The sequence below is a fragment of the Manis javanica genome, chromosome 12, assembly GCF_040802235.1.
Source record: "Manis javanica isolate MJ-LG chromosome 12, MJ_LKY, whole genome shotgun sequence".
NCBI lineage: Eukaryota > Metazoa > Chordata > Mammalia > Pholidota > Manidae > Manis > Manis javanica.
The window spans coordinates 104,608,321-104,629,442 of record NC_133167.1 but is presented as its reverse complement, the minus strand read 5'-3'; the positions used below and the strand labels follow the sequence as shown (position 1 = coordinate 104,629,442).

At 34.4% G+C, this 21,122-nt stretch overlaps 1 protein-coding gene across 1 annotated transcript in view; it reads left to right on the top strand.

Annotated features, from left to right (window-relative positions):
• The window catches only part of TENM3 (teneurin transmembrane protein 3), a 2,338,142-nt gene that overhangs the window by 2,744 nt on the left and 2,314,276 nt on the right, over positions 1-21,122 (top strand). The window contains exon 2 of the mRNA XM_073219194.1: positions 59-145. The gene's annotated coding sequence lies outside the window, so the exon portion shown is untranslated. The remainder of the gene's footprint in view (positions 1-58; positions 146-21,122) is intronic.

Genomic DNA, 21,122 nt, shown 5'->3' with positions numbered 1-21,122 from the left:
TGTAAGTCGGTCTATGTTGATGAATATTCTGTTACAAACTATTGTGTCTGTTTCCTAGATTTAGCATAGAGCCTGAAATGGGGAAAATGAGAATTGCTCTCAAATCCAGCTGCAATCAATCATCTTGGAATATACTCTCGTCCCTGTGAGTGACACAACATAATAATTAAAGTCCTCTTCTGTCAGAAATTGAATAGACTCAGAAAAATTTTGATAGAAATAGACTTTTTAACTTTTAATTTTCTATTGTTCCTAATGAATTCTCATAAAGTATAATTAGCTCATTTAATTCTTTATTCTTTCTTGCTGAAGTAAAATCCTTTAAGCAAAGGGAAATTATTATTTTTCCCATTTTTATTTCCCCCTGTGCTTACATTTTATTATATTTATATCACATAGTAGAGGTTTTGACAGAATTATGTGTTTGGGGACTCTCTTCTCAGTGTCTCTCTGCGACGCATTTACATCCAGCTGTTAGATATAAAGTAATATTCATGCAGTTTAAAAATTAATTTGAAATGTGTTCATCTCAAAGTAAATTAATTTTTACAAACGGTTGTTTCTAGTGTCATTTTAATGGTCATTCTGTCTTAAAATTCAAAATCATCTCTGTCACTAATCTATTTATCTCTTAAAATCAGATACCTCATACTTTTTATCTACTCTTTTTCAATGATTCTATCTTAAAATCATTCAGTTGAGTGCCCTTTTCCTTTTTATGTATTTTGATTGTTCCCTGTAAACTATTTTTTGTTCCAAAGCTACCTTGAAAAAATTTAGGGAACTAGAATTTCTTTGGCTCAAAATGGGTTCTCTTTCACATTGTCAAGACCTCTGAAGCTATTAAATAATTAAATCAGCAGTAACCTCGTCATCGTATCTGATCATTTTGTCCTTACAACTTTCTAAGCTTAGCTAGTCCAAGGAAATTAAAGTGTAGATGAATTTTAGATAAAAATAGTTTTTTTGTGGAACATGAAAACAGGGAACTCAGGGTAGGCACGGGTGGGTGGGAAGTTTTAATAGAGCATTCTGAATGCATCCTTGAATCTGTAGAATGATCAAGAAGGCACAGAGAAGAAGGAAGCTCAGGAAAATGTTCTCAAGAAAAAATAACTGAAAAGCAGCTGCTAATAAAGAAAAATGTTTAATTCACATGTGTGCCTAAGGATGCTCATTAGTACTCCTTAAATATTTCATTAAATGTTGACTGAACAGTTAGTATGAGTGAAGGACTGTGCTAGGTATTGATAGAAAACCATTTCCTTCTTTAATATTAAGTGAGTAGGGGTAGATAACATTTCTGCTGAGGTATCCAATCGTTTTTATGTAATGAATAGTTCCTTCAGATTGTTTACAATTTATTTAAAGAAGGAAACAGTAAGCACCCAGAACAAATCAGAATCCAAGAATTTGATAACAAGAGATCTCACAAAGAAGAGTGTGATTAAGTCAGAAATGATTTATACAGATACTATTTCAGTGAATGGAAGCAAGAGCACTAAGTTAGCCATGTATTGAATTTTAAGTCTTGACATCTGTTAAGACCTAGTAATACATGATTCTGTGGAAGAGGATAAGTGAAATTTTATATATGTATGTGTGTGTGTATATACACATACATATGTATCTGTGAATACACATGTGTTATATATGTGTGTATATATATATATAAAGTGTATGTGTGTATATATATATATATATATATATGTGTGTGTGTATATATAAATATAAAATAATACTTTGTATTATTATAGCTTGTGTATATAATAAAAAAATACCTGGTAAGATGTTCAGGATTATACAAAAGTAGTATGTGTTTGTTTTTGTTTTTAATTTCAAAAGATTATTATTTCAAGCACTGATTACCACTAGGGCAATTATAACCCCCAGAGAACATTTAGAAAAGTCTGGAAATAATTTTGTCCATTATAACTTGGGGTGTAGGGGAGCTTCTGGTATCTGGTGAGCAGAGGCCAGGATTCTGTGAGACATCCAAAAAATGCCCAAGATAGCCTCTTCCATCAACATGGGATTATCTAGCCCCCAAATGGCAGTTCTGTGGAGGCTGAGGAATCCTCGTGGAGAGCATTTAGGATACCACCCGTAAGTGATACCTGAACGGTGCTGAATCTTAAAGAATGGACATGGATTGAATAGAGTAGAAATATTTTTATGTGGGAAGAGAGAATGAGTGATAATATGGTTTTTAAAAGCAAACCTTTTTCTCAAAAATGGATTGTGAAGGCAGTAAGTTTTCCAGTGAGTTGATGCAAGTTTGTTGGTGCAAATGTAAGGTGTTTAATGCCAGGCTGTGACTGAGAGGATGGTGATGTAGTTACCATGGAGAAATTCAAGACTAGTGTAATTTTGGGAAACTCATGCCTGCAAGGTTAAGCAATATCAAGGCAGAAAAGACTAGAGAGACAGGGGAAGAAATCAGAAGATGTTATAGTGGAGGCCTGGGAATGGGAACTGAATGGAAAGGGGAGCTGAAACTATGCAGAAATCCTGAAAGATTGTAGAAAGGGTAGGCTAAGCCCAGAGAAACAGGTCATCAATGGTTGCCCTCAGAAATGAGTATTTACTACTTTAGGCAATAGAACACTATGCTCTGTATTGATTTTCTGACAAATTCTATATATCAGGACTATTTTGCTGATGAACTGAAACTCTACTTTTCAGAGCTTCCCATTTTAATAAGGTGCCTAGTACATAATATCTGTACTGTAACATACAAGACACCACATAACAACCAGGAGTAAGTACACCCTGGTGTCGTGTATGGTTAAAGAAGTTTTCTGACATAAAATACAATTAAAATGGAGGCTTGAATTAGCAAGAATTCATCAACTCTGAGACCTCCTCTAGTTAATGCCTCTAATTCTTTCAGCTAAGTTCTGCTTCCTTAGGGGTAAGGAGACTTGTGGATGGGCTCTGCCCTATAGGTAGGCTGGAGAATATTTTGGGATAGGTGCATTTGTCTCCTACTTGTCCCTTGGCAGCTTAACCATGGCGAGTATTCCTGCCTTACCTCTCAGGACCCAGACAAGAATAGTATTCTTGGTTGTTGTATTCCCCAAATATTCTGAAAACAACACCCCTCCCCACTGTAAAAATCCTGAACCTCACCCCACATCCGACCATCCTGAAATTCTTCTCTCCAAACCTTATTCTCCTCAATCCACAGCTTGAAGGATTTTACCTTGTCAGTGAAAAATATAATGTGGGAGGCAAGGAGAAAATTGTCCTGTCATGTAATACATACTTTCAAATCTTCCAGTCTTCACCTTTACAGGCTTTTGAAATAAAAGCCCAAAATGAGGAGAGATTTCCCCTCTGTCTGCAAGAGAGTCTGTATGTCCTTAGACAACAGGAACAGCTTTCTGGGGGAGGTGCTCGCAAGGATACTGCCTGCGAACATTTCACAATCATTCCATCCAGACATCTGTATCATCAGTTCGAATGAGAACCCGCAATATTGACGCATTTGTAGAAGCGCTATCATACAGGCCAGGGGAAAAGACATTTCAGCTGTTAAATGCTTTGCTGTTCCTTAGTCGGTTCTGTCAAAGGGAGTCACTTAGTAAGAGTTCAAATAGTCTATCTCAGTGTCTTTGTATTACCATTTCTGCCAGTCATCTTGTCACTCTTTCAGTCGGCCAAGCTAGGAAAGTGAGTTACCAGGCTTTCACCATTTTCTTTTGTTATTGCATTGTGTAATTTTCAGGTCCTTCTGGTACTTTCCTTACAATATATCTTTGTACTGTTCTAATCCCTCCAGTGTTTTATATCCCTCTTCACAACAGCATTTTATGTGTATGTCCTAAGCGCTTTGCAACCTTGAGACTTCCCCCCAGTCCAACCTGAAAAATACTATCCCACCTACAGAATCAAAGCAACTTTAATGTTATTGTATCTAAAAGTCAAAACACAGTTGTGTGCCCCCCCTAATTGTGGGATTCCTTTTCACTCTTTTACTTTTTCTCATCTTTACTGTTACTGTTTGCTGTGTGTGTAATTACCAGTTGAATTCAAATTAACTCTTTGTATTCAGTGCTGAATTTATAAAGTTAAACAGAAAAGTATAAATTCATAAAAATTTATTATATGACTATCATAGAAATAAATGTATTTCAAGTGTTCATTGTTGAAGCTTTCTGATTTTTTTTCCCTCTTCTTATTTTATTTCTTTTGGAGTTATCCAAGAGTTTCTAAACTCTAAAATATCAATAAATGTCTAGGTTTCAAAATTGTCAACTTGTTTATTTAAAAAATAACTTGGGTATTTATTGTCAGAGAGCTATATAAAACTTTAAAAGGTTTATGTAAAATAGAATTACAAAATGATATGCTTTCTAGAACAACTCAAATTACAGGCATATCCTGAGCAACCTATTACCAGTCATCTGCTCATGTGCATAGCCAGTATGAAAAGGTTTCATTCCTTATAGTCATCCAAAGGCCAGTAGGAAAAACCTCTTGAGCAAATGCCACCATGTTTTAACCTATTGTATTTATTCTCCAGGTCTATGACAATAAATTAATACAAACCTGGTGTCCCGAAACAACAGATATTCATTCTGTCATAACTCTGTAGGCCAGAGTTTAAAATCAACGTGTCGGCATAGCCACACCCCCTCCAAAAGCCCTAAGTGAGACCCATTGGCTAGTCCAGCCTCCAGTAGCTCTTGGCACTCCTCGGTTTCTGGCAGGCTGGCCCCAGTCTTGCACTCCATCTGTCCATGGTCTTCTCTGTGTCCATCACATCTCCATCTCCTTGCCAAGTATACTGGCCATTGGATTCAAGACTCACCCCAAATGTAGAATGATCTCATCCTGATAACATTAATTCAATTAATTACACCTGTAAAGACCCTATTTCTGAACAATTTTAAATATACAGAAAGACTTGGACATAGATTTTTGAGGTACACAACTTAGCTCACTAGACCCTTGGAAGATTAAATTTAAACTAATAGCTTAACTACCATCATCCCCCTCATACTCAGGTGAGATTATCTGTAAGCAATATATACTACCTCTAAACTGTTTACTGTAGGATACCAATTACAGCATGGTTCCAAACACATATGAGTTGGTATTAGTCGTATTAATATATGCATTCTTATCTACGATAGCTTCAATTATCTATTTCATATCCATAGTTTATAAGTGAATATAATTGTGTGTATATGTGTAAAACTGTTGATTTTTGTATGAGTAAGGCAATTCAATGAGCAGAAAAGTCTCATTTTTACTTGACAAAAAAGCTTTAATTTATTCAAATAAATTTGCTACCTCGAGAGGACATTTGCAGTTTCTTTTAGGGATATTTTCCCTTACAAATTCCTCATTATGTTTCAGAGAATTTCCCATGTCATTATTCTCTGCTACAGACAATAGAGGACAGATACTCATTTTTCCAGCCTTCCTTGTTGCTAGGATATGAGCAAGTGACGTTATGCTTCACAAGTGAGATGCACCCAACCCAATCTTTGGGTTATAACCCAGGGAAGCAGAAAGGATGGCACCTATGTATGCAGGTGGGGCCATTTAGTTTTAGGAGGAAGTGGTGCAACCAGCATAATTTCATACCCAAATCAGCTGCAATAGGAACATAAACTGTGATCAGCGGCACTGTGATGACAGCAGTATGAGGTTCATAGCCCTGCAGTGTGTTCTCAGGCGTTATTACTGGTGACATAGTCTTCAGTGTCTGGGCATTCCCAGAGATTATGTGGGCTACCTTTAATTACTTATTAGGTTACTTTTCTGTGTTCCGGCAACAAAGAACAATGATTGATGCATTCACCCATCAGACTCTGTTCAGTAGCAAAAACAATAATCCAATATGTTGATATGAATTAAAAAGTTGACCAGGAGGCACAGGGAGTGGAGAGGGATCAGAATGGAATGATTTCTTATAACACAAAAGTGAGTAAAATCCCTGATTGCTTAATCAAAAACTTCATTTATATAAAATGTAATTTTAAAACATGTAATCTATTTCTGTTCATCCTGATATAAAGAGGTATTAAAACTCATCCAGGTATAAAGAGAATATCTTTATTTTTATAGCTTGTCAGTCTGCACAGAAAATAATAAAACAGAATGTATCATGTTGGTTAAAATGATCATGTGTGTTTGTGTGTGTGTGTATAAAAACCGGGTACAAGAACAGATGTTATTGTTACTGCTTTTATTTTTTTTGTCTTTTTCTTTTTTTATTGAAGTATTACTGATATTTAATCTTATATTGGTTTCAAATATACAACACAGTAGTTCAACAGTTACCCATATTATTAAATACTCACCCCAACTAGTGCAATTACTATTTGCCAATATAGGAAGATGTTACAGAATCATTAGCTATATTCTCCATGCTGTCCCATGATCCCTGTGACCACCTTATATTATGATTGAGAATTTTTGTGCCCTTTTACCCCCTTCATCTTCCCTACCCACCCATGCCAACCCCTCCCCTTTTGTAACCATCAGTCACTTTTCAGTGTCTATGAGTCTACTGCTATCTTGTTCATTTTCTTTTGTTTTGTTTTTATATTCCACAAATAAGTGAAATCATATGGTATTTGTCTTTCTACATCTGGCTTATTTCACATTGCCTAATACCCAGTTGGCCCATCTGTGCTGTTGCAAATGCAGGATTCCTTTTTTTTTAAAGACTGAATAATATTTCACTGTGTACATATATAAAACTTCTTCTTTATCCAACCATCTATTGATTGACACTTTTCTTTCTTCTATATCTTGGCTATTGTAAATAATGTGACAATAAACATAGGGTTGCATTTATCTTTTCAAATCAGAGATTTTGTTTCTTCAGGTAAATTCGTATTAGTAGAATTACTGTGTCATGTGGTATTTTTATTTTTAGTGTTTTGAGGAACCTCCATACTGCTTTCCACAATGGTTAAACCACTGACATCCCCACCAACAGTGTAGGGAGGGTTCACTTTTCTGTGTTCCGGCAACAAAGAACAATGATTGATGTATTCACCCATCAGACTCTGTTCAGTAGCAAAAACAATAATCCAATATGTTGATATGAATTAAAAAGTTGACCAGGAGGCACAGGGAGTGGAGAGGGATCAGAATGGAATGATTTCTTATAACACAAAAGTGAGTAAAATCCCTGATTGCTTAATCAAAAACTTCATTTATATAAAATGTAATTTTAAAACATGTAATCTATTTCTGTTCATCCTGACATTAAAACTCATCCAGGTATAAAGAGAATATCTTTTTATTTGTTGTTCACTTGTTATTTGATGTCTTTTGGATAGTGGTCGTTCTAACTAATGTGAGGGAATATTTCATTGCGGTTTTTATGTGCAGTTCCCTGATAATTAAAAATGTGGAGTATCTTTTCATGTGTCTGTTGAACATCTGTATTTCTTTGGAAAAATGTCTCCACCCATTTTCATATTGGGTTATTTGCTTGTTTGGTGTTGAGGCATAGGAGTTCTTTACATATTTTGAATGTTAACCTCTTATCGGATAAATAGTTTTTTAATATATTTCCCCAAACTGTACATTCCTTTTTGTTCTGCTGATGGTGTCCTTTGCTGTACAGAAGCTTTTTAGTTTAATGTAGTCCCACTGGTTCATTTTTTATTTTGTTTCCCTTGACCAAGGAAATGTGTCCAGGAAAAATAAATTTCTCATGTTTCTATTCAAGAGATTCTTGCCTGTTTTCTCCTGAGTTTTATGGTTTCATGTCTTACACTTAGGTCTCTAATCCTTTTTATAGTTTACTTTTGTGTATGGAGTTAGACAGTAATCCAGTTTCATTCTCTTGCATGGAGTTTTCCAGTTATCCCAATAGCAGCTATTGAAGAGACTGTTTTTTCCCATTTTATATCCATGGATTCTTTATCATATATTAACTGACCATATATGCATGGCTTTATGTCTGGGCTTTCTATTCTGTTCCATTGATCTATAGGTCTGTTCTTTTGCCAGTACCATACTGTTTTGACTACTGTAATTTTGTAGTATACCTTGAATTCAGGGAGCATAAAAACCCAGCTTTGTTCTTCTTTATCAGAATTGCTTTGGCTACTTGGGGTCTTCTGTCATTCCATATGAATTCTAGGATTCTTTGCTCTCATTCATTGAAAAACATCCTTGGTATTTATTTTTTAAAGTGTATACATATTTATTTATTTTTAATTTTTTTTAAGGTATAATTGATATACACTCTTATGAAGGTTATACATGAAAAAAAAACAATGTAGTTACTACCTTTACCCATATTATCAAGTCCCCACCCACACCCCATTGCAGTCACTGTCCATCAGTGCAGCAAGATGCTACAGATCCACTATGTACCTTCTCTGTGCTACACTGTCCTCCCTGTGATCCCCCACACCATGTGTACTAAACATAATACCCCTCAATCCCCTCCTCCCTCCCTCCCACAACTCTCTCTCCCACACCCCTCCCCTCTGGTAACCACTAGTTCATTCTTGGAGTCTCAGAGTCTGCTGCTATTTTGTTACTTCAGTTTTGCTTCACTGTTATATTCCATAAATGAGGGAAATCACCTGGCATTCGTCTTTCTCCACCTGGCTTATTTCACTGAGCATAATGTCCTCCAGCTCCATCCATGTTGTTGCAAATGGTAAGATTTGTTTTCTTCTTATGGCTGAATAGTATTCCATTGTGTATATGTACCACATCTTCTTTACCCATTCATCTACTGATGGACACTTAGTTTGCTTCCATATCTTGGCTATTGTAAAAAGTGCTGAGATAAACATAGGGATGCATATGTCTTTTTGAATCTGAGAACTTGTATTCTTTGGGTAAATTCCAAGAAGTGGGATGCTTTAGTTTTATTGTAAATTTAATATATAAAATTTAATGGGGTTCTCTCACATCCTACCTAAATATTCTATTCTTTAAAAGTCCTTTTCCCAATAATACACAAAGCCAACATAAGTATTCTTCATTTTTATTAATTTCCCTATGAATGTTCTTTTATTTTGTTACCACTATTGTTTAAAAAAACAGCTCTTTTAAAAATATAATGTTCTACAACATTGATTAAATAAACTTTGGAGAAACTAACCAAACGATATAATTACAATTCTAAAAACTTTCTTAATCAATTGAAAGAGTGTGTTCTGAGTTCCAAACAATCAACTTGTATATGAAGTTTTGGGACATAACTATGTGAAAACTGAATTAATTAATTAAGCCTCTTTGGTAAATGAAATAATATAAAGGAGAAGTGATTACAAAATGTCATTGTTGAAAGTAAGAAATAAACCGTGCATAGTTGAAAGGGTGAATGTTTAAGAATATCAGATAAAAAATAGCTTTAATCTTAGTTTGTGACATTGAGAATCATGCAAGTTACTTTAAAAACTATGGAAATAAAATAGAAAAATAGACAATGACAATTATTTTTCTACTATATGCCAGAAAACAAACTTTTGAGAAAATCATTAATATGATTAAATCAGCAATAAAAAAACATGTCTTTGAATCTATCCTTAAACCTATACTGTCTAAACATTAAACTGATACTGTCTGAACATATCAACAAATCTACTCTGTAACTATGTGAATCAGTGACTCATTGAGATCCCTTTAAAAAGAAATCAATGTAAACTCCTTCTATATTGAAGATATGTAGGTTACTTCAACACTTAGAATATATTTCTCTCCCATAAACACTTATATTTACATATTTGCTGGGCATAATGTCTTTGTTATTTCTTCTCTTTCAGTTCTTATTGTTTGATGAAGAGACAGATTCCACAACTCCTGCATTTGAATTTAGTTTTCTTACATTTTTCTTGTTTCTTTTTTTGAACAATGATTTTTTGAAGAGGGTTAGGCTGAAAAAGAGTGATTTGCATTCACAGTTGAGATAAAAAAATGCCTTCTATAACCAAACATTTCAAGCACAAATCTTGTCTTTTGTAGATAGAAAAAGGAGAAAAATAATGCAGCTATAATAGATAAATGAAGGTTTTTCATTAGAAAAAAACTCTGGAATTTAATTTATAATTTCCAAATTAAACATTTATTTCTATGTAAAAATAATTTGGGGTAATACTTTCCAATAATTACTAAAATGAATAGTAAGAGAACATTCTAATGAAAGCAATTATCATTTATTTATTGATATAAAAGAACATTCCATGCCTTACAAAATCACTGAAGAAATGAGGCTTGCTTAATGCTTTATTTGACCTTAAGTAGTTGACAGTCAGACATGCCAAAATATAATTAATGCAGACAATTTTATTAAAGAAATTTGTACAAGGTTGAGTCATAGCCTAGAAGAAAATGATCAATAATAACTATATCTCAAATAATCTTTCTTTAACTGAATCTTGCAAATTAATTAGTAATTCAATGATTAAAATATAAGGAAATATAAGAAGATTAGAATATGTAGAGGCACAGAAGTGTGAAGCAGTATGTTTGTAACTATAGATTTCTTTACTAGTCATAATATTTGCAACAGATATATTACTTCTTTATTAATATTTGGATTATTTTGGGTAGTATTGCATAGATGATTTTTTATTTATATCCATAAGGCATATGGTGTTTTATTTTCTCATGATATCTTTGTCTGGCTTGGGTATCAGGGTACTACTGGCATCATAGAATGGGTTAGGAATTATTTCTTTCTCTTCTATTTTTTAGGAGAGTTTGACAAATAATCTGTACATTTTTTAATACTTTGTAGATTAAATTCTCTGTTCCACTAGTTCAGTGGTGAGTTCATGATTGGACAGCTTAAGATCTCCTGAAACCAACAAATCTCCCTGTCTCTCCTGAGGAGGTCTGGGTGCATGTTTGGGCGCGCCTTCACTACCTAGACGGCAGTTTATAGCTGTGCCTTACTTTCCACTTCAGGTTGTGCAGGCATGAGAACTTAAGACCATGTCAGATCTTTCCTGAGTTTGTGCATAAACTTAGATATACATGTGAACTTCTTTTAAAATTTATTTAATGTTTTATTTTATTTGTTCATTTCATTTCATTTCATTGTGGTAAGAACTTTTAACATGAGATCTACCATCTTAAAAAATGTTTGTGTTGCATTATGTTTGACTTAAGTATAATGCTATGCAGCTGATCCCTAGAGCTTATTCATCTTACCTAACTGAAACTTATGCCCCTTGATTGGTAATGCCACATTTCCCTGCTCCCCTGCCCTGGCAATCACTGATCTACTCTTTTACTCTATGAATTTGAATATTCTGTATATGTCAGTAAGTGAAGTCATATTTCTGTAACTGGCTTATTTCAACTCATCATAACCTCTGAAATATATAGGGAACTCTTATAATTCAATAATAAAAGAAAACACTAATAACCCTACTAGAAAATGGGCTAAGGGCTTGAACAGACATTTTTCCAAAGGGGACATACAAATGGTTGATAGATGCATAAAAATATGTTCAACCTCATTAATTATCAGAAAAATGAAAATCAAAACCACAGGGAGATACCACCTGACATTGGTCAGGATGGTTATTGTCCAAACAAGACAAGTGTCTGGCAAGGATGTGAAGAAATCAGAACCCTTGCACACTGTCGGTGGCGATGCAAAATGATGCAGCTGTTATGGAAAATAGTATGGAATCCCTAAAAAATTTTAAAATTATAACCACTATATCATCCAGCAATCCTATTTCTGGGTGTTTATCCAAAAGGATTGAAATCATGTAGAGAAGTATTAGTGGTCCTGTGTTTGGTGCAGTGCTATTCACAATAACCAAGATGTGGAAACAAACTAATAATGCCCATTGTTTCTTAATAGATAAAATATGGTAAAGACATACAATGGAGTACTAGTCCACCTTTAAAAAGAAAGAAATATAGCAATATATAACAAAAAGATGAGCCTCAAGATTACATCACCTTTCTGATTCTCAGCTATGTGTTACAGTTTTTCAAAGCCATTATTTCTCAAAGTATCTCATTCTGCAAAATTTCCTCCTAAATATTTTGGCTAGTTTGTTACAATTATTATCTGTTGCTTCAGGCAGTTGAAGCTAGACCATTTTCTGTAACGGTTTCCAGAAATGTCCCCCCAGAAGAGTGGCTTTAAGCACTAAATAAGTTCCTAGTTAAAGCCTTACCCTTTGAGCTGTTCTTCCGGGTGCTGCCGGACAACTCACCCAAGAATTCTGGGTGAATGAAGAAGTCCGCTCTGCTCCCTCAGACACAGGTGCCAGGAATGCAGATTGTTTTTTCAGGTCATCCACTGACCTGTGGAGCAGAGCATGGAAATAGGGTAATGATTTGAGGAATCCCAAAAATTTGTTTTGGGTAGTTTTTGGTAGAGTTGTCACTGTTTTTATGGAGGGGTGACCTTCCAATGTTTCTTGCTTTGACATCACTCTATGTTTTTGTTTCTTAAACCCTGCTTATTATTCGGTAGATAATATCTTTCCTCTCTAGTTGGTGTCAGAGTGAGGCATCCCTCTACCATGGCCACGAAACACACACAGTTCCTGTTCCTCCAAACACACACCAGCTTCTGGTCTTTGGCACAGAGCATCTATCCAGCGGACCTTGAAACCATCTCACTCTGAATGTTCATACAAACATCAATGCATATAACATACGGTATTTAGATATTATAGCGTTTTAAATTTCCTGTCATACAGTGCTAGCATCTATGTCATATCAGTATTTTCTCTGTTGGAGGTGTGTTGCATTTGCTTGTCTTTTTTTCTGCTTCATAATGTTATCAGAAAGCTGGATCTGTTCTGTAGGACAGTAGAGACTAAAACAATTTTATTCTTGGAAATTGGCATGCATTTCTTCTTCTGTAAGGCTTGCAATGTGGCATTTTATGCTAATCTAGTTGACAGTTGAGCTTAGCTCAAGGTTTGTTGTGGCCCGGTTCCGCCCAGTGCACCGCAGCCTTTAAATTCTTTCAATGACACCACAGATGGGGTGCAAGGGCTGGTTTGAGGTTTTCTTCCCATGTTTGCTGCAAACTCATATTTTGGTCTTTTGTTTGCACTAAACCTCAGAGTCAGCCCCTTACAACTACCACAGCAATATGTCCATTTTTCCATTTAATGGAAACATTTGTTAGCTTGGTGGAGTACGTATAGGAGATAATGTATTTTGATCAGATTGAGCCACTGGTGGAGCCTGATTGAGACGGGCACAGTGGCCTAGGTCCTTAGGAGCTGGCCTTCTGAATTGCTCCTGCCCTTCCTCCAGGTGTAGTTCTGGCCCTGGCATGAATCCCTTCTTACCACTAGTGATAGAGAATTTTATTTTGTTCACTTCTCTCAGCTGTGATGAGTTTGATAAGTAAAAAGGAGAGGGAGCAACTTTCTTAATTTAGCTGAGGTAATGGACGTACTGAGAAAGGGCTAGAAATGAGAGTCACTTGAAAATGGAGACTAGAGTATGTGCAACTGGCGTCCTTGTCTAAGAAAATGGTATTGATAGTATGTAGTCTGAGATTTCAAACTTAGGGACAAAGCTCATTATGAACATTATTAAAAGGATCACTTCAATTTCATTGCTGGATTTGAATTTCCCTCTTCACTAGGTAAAACTTTACTAGAGATGTTAAGAGCATGGAAAAGAATATGAAACATTTAGACAAAATGTTTACATCTCTAGTTTATCTTCTTAAGCAACAGCTTTCTTTTCCTCCAGAAAAATTAGTAAAAGCCTCCCTCCAGTTTTATGTTTATTTACCAGTGGCTCCCATGCTCTCAGAATGTGTTCTGAAAATAACTCTGTAGTAACATGTAAAACTATTTGCAGGAGCTGTATAAAAATCATAGAAAGCTAAGAAACATAAACATCAGTTACAAAAGCAAGGTGCAAACCTGCTTCCAGGTGTTAGTTTTATATTCATATGAGAAGAAAAATATTTTTTAGCATCTGCTATTGAGTTTTGATCTATATAAATAAATATGTCTCTAGTATCTCAAGAATGGAGTGTAAGCTTGAAGTTGTCTATATTTTTTATTACACTTTGCATTTAAATCATGATTTCCAGTTAATTAACTTATTTCTCATATAGTATTGCACTAAGATACAATTCAAGAGAACATTGCACGTGGGAGGGTGTTGAGAGTTGTAAAAGGGAGAGGAACAAATACGAGATAAAACAAATTAGATTTAATTTAAAGGTAAAGTTTTACACTACCTAGCATATAATATTAAAATAGTCATAATATTTCCTTAATTACCTATTTTAATCCCTTTTGAATTGCTTGTATTCCAAGTATCAGTTGTAAAATCTCTTTTTGAAATTTACCTGTAGCACACCTTAAAAGTATGTAAGAATTAGGTGTGAGCTATTGTTACTGATAAATTTGTTTATACACATGGTTATTATTCATGTGAAATGTAACTACTGAATTAGTTGCTTTTTCCAATGTAACAAAATGAGAGACTAGCTGCATATGACTAGGAATAGTTTGCATGTTATTCCAAGGACATTATTTATAAAATTACTGAATTTGGTATGTTGCAAGTGTTACCAGCTACGTTCGTATATGTAAAACAGGCAGAATAGAAAGCATCATTACTGAAAGCTAAAAGTTAAAATATATTGAAAGTAACATTGGTCAGCTCTCTCCATTCAGGAGTCTTCTGGTAGACATCTCTACTACCACAAAATTTGCACAATAGGCTTGTAAAAATAATTACTCTTCCTAAAAATCTATTAAATATACCTAAATTGAGGTCAAGAGATTTGCAAGGACAAAACTCTTGGTTACTGATCAAGATGAACTCCTTGACCAAACTCTAATCACGCTCCTCTGAATTACCTTCTCAAGTTTGTTTCTGTATGTATAATTTCAACAAGAATTCTGCTAATTCAGTTTAGCCAGAATCCTCCAGCCTTGATATCTGATCACCCTTGGTGTCTGGTCAGCTTCCTCATCCTCCCCCATCTCCCTCGAGATGTCTGATCACCCTGACCTGCTTTGAGTCTGCGTCCTGGTAGGTCGGTTTAGCCAGAATCCATCCTTACCCCCGATGTTCTTTGCAGTTTTCCATCCGAACAGACTCCTCCCCACCCCTGTTCCTTGGCTACATGTAACCATTTTCTTTGTAATTTTCAAAGTTGAGTCCAATCTCTCCCCTGAAGCAAAACCCCTTTGCAGCAGTCTCTATATCAATCACAGTAGTCCCTCTAAAAAAATGAAGGAATATAATAAATAAATAGGTAAATGAATAAGTCCCTCTGCCTTACCATTCTTTAACAAATGCCATGAATAGATTTTCCCTTAAAACTGCATGACTGCAAATGTGTATCTATTGGACATTTTAAGTTATCATGCTCATTATATTTGTAGTATAGGAGACACAGTTTTTTAATAAGAATGTAAATATATAATTCACTGTGTAAAAGGAGAACCTGTGAAGCCATGTCCTGTAAACTTACAGAAGGGCTATCCAATATACTGAGACAGATTCCTTAATTTTATGATATAATGATCTCTTTTGCATTACAGGATAAAAAAACAAAAAGCTGCAAAGTATACATTTTGAAAAGAGTGGATTTTCTAAAAGACCAGGAACAGTAAATCTCTTAACTGACTAAATTAAATCAACATGAAAACCACCAGCATTTGCCATATTTTAATGTGTCTCATTAACAAAACTTGCTTGTTATGGATATCTTGAGGTTGAACAAATTTGGAAAAATGAAATAATATGCCAAGTGTGTTATGGTAGTGATTAGTGCTTTTGACAAATATTTTCTCTTCTAAATCGGTAATTAGTTTGTGATCCTGGCTCCCCTGAATTAGATAGGAATATACGACTAAATGTAGTCAAAGAGTTGTTACCATAAATTGAAATCTGTCACTTCCAGGCTGGGACTTTCATTGCTGGTCTGAGGTACTCCTGAACATCTTCTCTGACAGGGCTGCCAACAGTTCATGTACTGGGGATGTTATTTCAGCTTGCAACGTCCCTAAATAAGCAGAACGCCTCTGATCATTTAGCATGTAGAGTTGGGCATGTATCTCTTTCGCAGGAGTGGCTTAAGATTTTTTAATTACTCATTACCATAGCATAATATAACCTGTCTGTACAGGTACTCAGATCCCCTATGCTTATATGGCAATTACTGTTAAAAGAAACAGATAACAAAATGTGTGGTGTGATGTTGCAGTAAGTTGTCTGAGCTTCTTTAAAAAGCATAAAAAATTGCTGAATTTTAATATATAGAATAGTGATAAAGGGTAACCATCTAGGATGTTTTGGTGGGTATAACTGCTAAGCTTTTTAAATGCAAATTCAGTTTTAGTTTTCCCATTTGATTTGTTTAACAAGCTTTATTTGAGTATTCCTAAAATAGTAATTCAAATATAATTCAACTGATTTTGAGAGATTAAATGTACTTAGTGGTCTAGCTTGATTTTTGGCCTCCTTGAAGTATCTCCATCCCTTAAATAGGGATTCTGTTACTTTCTTATGAGCTCAAACTTTGAAGAATTTGAGAAATTTTGTTGCACTAATTTTTTTTCAGATTTCCTAGTCTGCCATATTATTGAAATTGATATTGTGCTCATGGATTTTATTGAATGTTAAAGGATACATGTATCTGTATCTTTATCCAAATATTTTGAACTATTTTGTTTAGGCATGATATCTGTGATTATATCATGTACCCATTAACCCAACACAAAAATTCTAAAGGCAACTTCACAATCACTTTGTTGCTTGCCTCTTTCTTTTTGGGTTCATGGTTACAGTCAGTATATAAGCACTATCCACTGTATGAAGGATCTGGGATATACATCTTCAAAGGAATCCAAATTTTTCCATATGAAAACTCTGTGTAGTTGGTGTTGTCTAAACCCCAACTTTACAAAGGTGGGAACTGAGAGTCAAAGTCAAATATTGGTGACAAATGAGTACAAACCAAATAAGTGCCTGAATCATAATTACACCCCAATATTTGTGAGAAGAAAATCAGAGCTTTCTTTTTAAGAAAGAAAAAAGGAAAGGAAAGATGGTAACTGTCACCTATATACCTACCACCCAAGTGAGCAAACATACAGGGTTTGGGACTTGGTTTCCTGTTTGCCCTATACAATCTAAACACAACAAAATTTATAAATTAATAAAAGAGGGAGGGAAACAACACTGCTAGTACTATAATCAACACTACCAATAACTACAGAAAAATCAAAACATATACGCTAGAAGATGTAAAAATGAAAACAGACTACTGTCATTAACCAAGTCTTAGATAAAAATGAAATATTAAAATTTAGAAATTAAAGAAAAAATAAATATTAACTTAAAAATGTATGCAGTATGAACATAATATATAGGCTAATCTTAAATGATTAGATTATGAGGGGGAGATTGTGACATTTAAAGAAGCCAATTCAAACATTTTAAACTATAAGAGCAAAATAGCCTAGAGCAATATTACGAAGTGGCTAATAAGAAGGTAGCTAAAATCAATACATTATTAAGAATAAAATTAGAGGCACTATAGATAGCAAGTCTTTTTCTAAAATGACTAATATATATACTCAAATATCAGACCAATACAATAATGAGAAAACAAAGAAAATTAGACAAAACAATATATAAGTACAGAAGGTACTTCTATTAGAAAGGATAGAATCACTTAGTTTCAAATAATTAAAATAACTTATGTAAAAATCTGAGTTTTGGAAAAAATAGTAATCACCTAAAATTAGATCAAAATAATCAGAAAAGCAATTGCACACAAATTTATTAAAAGGAAAACAAATGATTTCAGCAAGTTGGAGAATAGGGGATTCAGCCTTCATTCTTCCCCAAAAGCAATTAGAGAGCTGTGCATATGAATGTTAATATCCATAGGTGGACTCGAGAGCCCTATTGAAAACAGCAGTCTCCCACCACATCCAATAACAAAGGAAAAAATCACCTGTGACAAAATGAAAAACACCAAAATCCTTAGAATTTGCAAGAAATTTCAGCAAGATTCCCAAGAATAAATTTAGTATCCTTCTCATCGTTAATTGCAAGACAGACTATGTAACAGTATTCACAAATAGACCGCAAATGTAACTACACTGGGATCAATTTGAAAGGGCAGTGGTGAAGATCTAAGACATGAAGAACATTCTTCAACGTTTCTAACGGGTAGGAGGGATGAGATACATAAAGAAGCATATGATTAGACAAATGATATTCTTTGGATTTCGAAAGATGCCTTGTGGGTTTTCTGATGCTGCTCCTTCAGAGCCACCTTCCTCTTACCTCTTTCTTGTCTTCTGTCCAGGGAGGCTGACGCTAGACCAGGTCCACAGGTTGATTGATTTGCCGTTGAGTTTAGCCAATGGGCAGTGTGGGCAGGAGAGTGGCAGGGAGAGAGTCTCACTTACTTATTGCCTTGCCCCCCACCCCCAGCATATTCACCTCCGTTGGCCTTGAACCCTAACTACCTGTAGTTGTGTCTTACAAGCTGGTGAATCATTGCTGCTCTCCCACCTTACTACTACCTTACTACTAAAGCCTTACTACTACCATTTCCCAACACCCACTTCTCTATAAATAATATGTAAAGATTTTTCAGATCATCCTATTTTAAGCATGCCATCTGCTTCCTGTTGCAACACTGACTGATTCAAAGGCAGTTCTCTACAATTGAACTTATAAACTCTATCAAAAATTATAATCTTATAAAACTTGCTAAATCTCCAGATGAAAGAAAATGTGGCATTTAAAAAGAATTAGAATTGTATTGGCAGACTTGCACTATTGCATATCACACATAAAAAAACAACAATTGAACAATGTAGTAAAAATATGAAAATTAGAAAGATAAAGGGCACGAAATACAAAGTCTGGGAAAAGAGCCCAAATGTGGGGGGTGGGGATGAGACAGGAGTGGGGAGAGATTACAATATTGTAACTATTTACAGACTTTTCCCATAATCAATATTCTAAGAAAAACCTTTAATTTGAATGGCTCCTGCTCAACTAGTGGTGAAATAGAAATGAGAACATACACAGTACAGTGTATAATAGGGCTGTATTTGAAAACGTCAGAAACCCAGCGTCTGAGGCTTGGACATTCATACCTTAAGAAGATGGGGAGATGAAAAAAAAATCTGCAAGGAGTCTGAGCAGGAATCAAGGTCAGGAGATTTTTATGTTAGAAACAGTATAAATATCCAAGAAAATGGTAATTGTGTAATAATTCTTGACATATTCAATTAAGATCATTTCAAATAGCTGATAAAAATATTTGGAAAATATTGATAGGGAAAAATATGCACAATATATAATTTAAGTAAATAAAACAGGTGACATACCATCTTAAGCATGCTCTCATTTTTACTGATCTCTTTATATATAATTACATGTTTATGTATTACATATACATTTTATTATAGGATGAATTTATTGTATTAGTATGTATATTTTTTCTGTATTTTCACAATTGTCTACAATAAATGTTCTTAAAATAAATGCAACAAAATACAGAATTCAAAAATGAAATAAAATATGTAACTGAATAAAAATTAGCTTTTGTTCAGAAAAAGCTGCCTAGAACTGTTAACATCAGAACAAGATACCACAAGCCTAGAATAACAAACATTTTGATAGAACTCTTATTTAGTTAACTAGGTATGTGAATATCATAGTCATTATGTTAGTGGTGCTTTGCAGTGAATTAATTTTGAATTTTTATTAATTAGATCACTAATCTAACAGAGGAGGTTTCTCTCTTAAAACCTACTTTATTATAAATGTACTGTGCGTAACTGATCCTTCAAGAGGAGTGTACAACAAATTTTTAAGAAAACGATTTTTATTAATGTAAAACAACTTTTAGGATGCTATGAAATCTATGGCTTAATTTTCACACTGTGACCACATACATAACCATGATCCTATTTCAGAGGTAGAACTTTGCCGCCACTGCAGAGAGGTCCCCTCATGCCCTGAGAGGGAGAACCACTGCTGACTTCTGTCATCATTGGTTAAAGGGTTTTTGTTTATTTCTCCTGTTTTCAACTTTCTGTAATGTAATCATAGAATATGTGTTTTATTGAGCATCACATTCTTTCACTCAGCATTTGTTGGGTGTCCTCATTTGTTGTGTGTGACAACAAGTTAATTTGCAGTGCTGCGTAGTATTCCAAAGCTTGAATAACCGACGGTTGTTTATGATTTCTTTTGTGATGGATATTTGGGTTTCATGGCTAGGAACCTCCTTGCACATGTTTTTTTGGGAAACTTATGTCAATATAAATGTTCAGTATATTCCCAGAATGGAATTGCTGGGCCAAAGGACATGTATTTTCAGCATCAGCAGATAGTGTGAGACAGTTTTCCTCAGATACTCCTACAAAATTGTGCAGTCACCATCAGTATCTGAGTGTTTCATTCTCCTAATAGCACCATATGCTGCTGTCTTTTAATCTTAGCACTTCTGGTGGGGCTACAGTGGCATCATATTGTGTTGTGATTTGGATTTATCTGATGTTGAAAATGGTTAATCAAGTTTTTATGCTTATTTAGAATTTGTTTATCAGCTCTCATGAAGTACGTGTCAAATTCTCAGCCATTTATCTATTGGGTTTTCTTCTGTTTACTTCATCAAAGTTGTCTTTTATATTCGGGGTCTTTGTAAAATTTATGCATTTTTTTCCCCAAAAGGTGATTTGCTTGCTAGTTCTCTTGATGGTATCTTTGGACGCACAAGAGTTCTTCATTTTAATAAAGTCCAACTTGTCTTTTTTTTCCTAAATAAAGCTTTTTAAGTTCCCCTTAATAATTTTTCCTGCCCTATCATCATGTATTCTTCTCTATCTTCTTCTAGAGGCTTTATTAACTTTCATATTTAGAAATAATGCTTAGATGTATAATACATTTGATACTAACTTTTGTTTATGGTATGAGGTAAGGGTCAAGAGGCATATTTTCCATATGAATATTCAATTATCTGAGCCATTTATCTTATAAATAATTCATTTTATAACATACACAAGTTTATTTGCACATAATTCTCTATTTTTTTCAATCTATATTACATATAGATATATATAATATACACATCTTTAGGTTTATGTATATGTGTATATAGATGAAGCTCCATATATATACATATATGT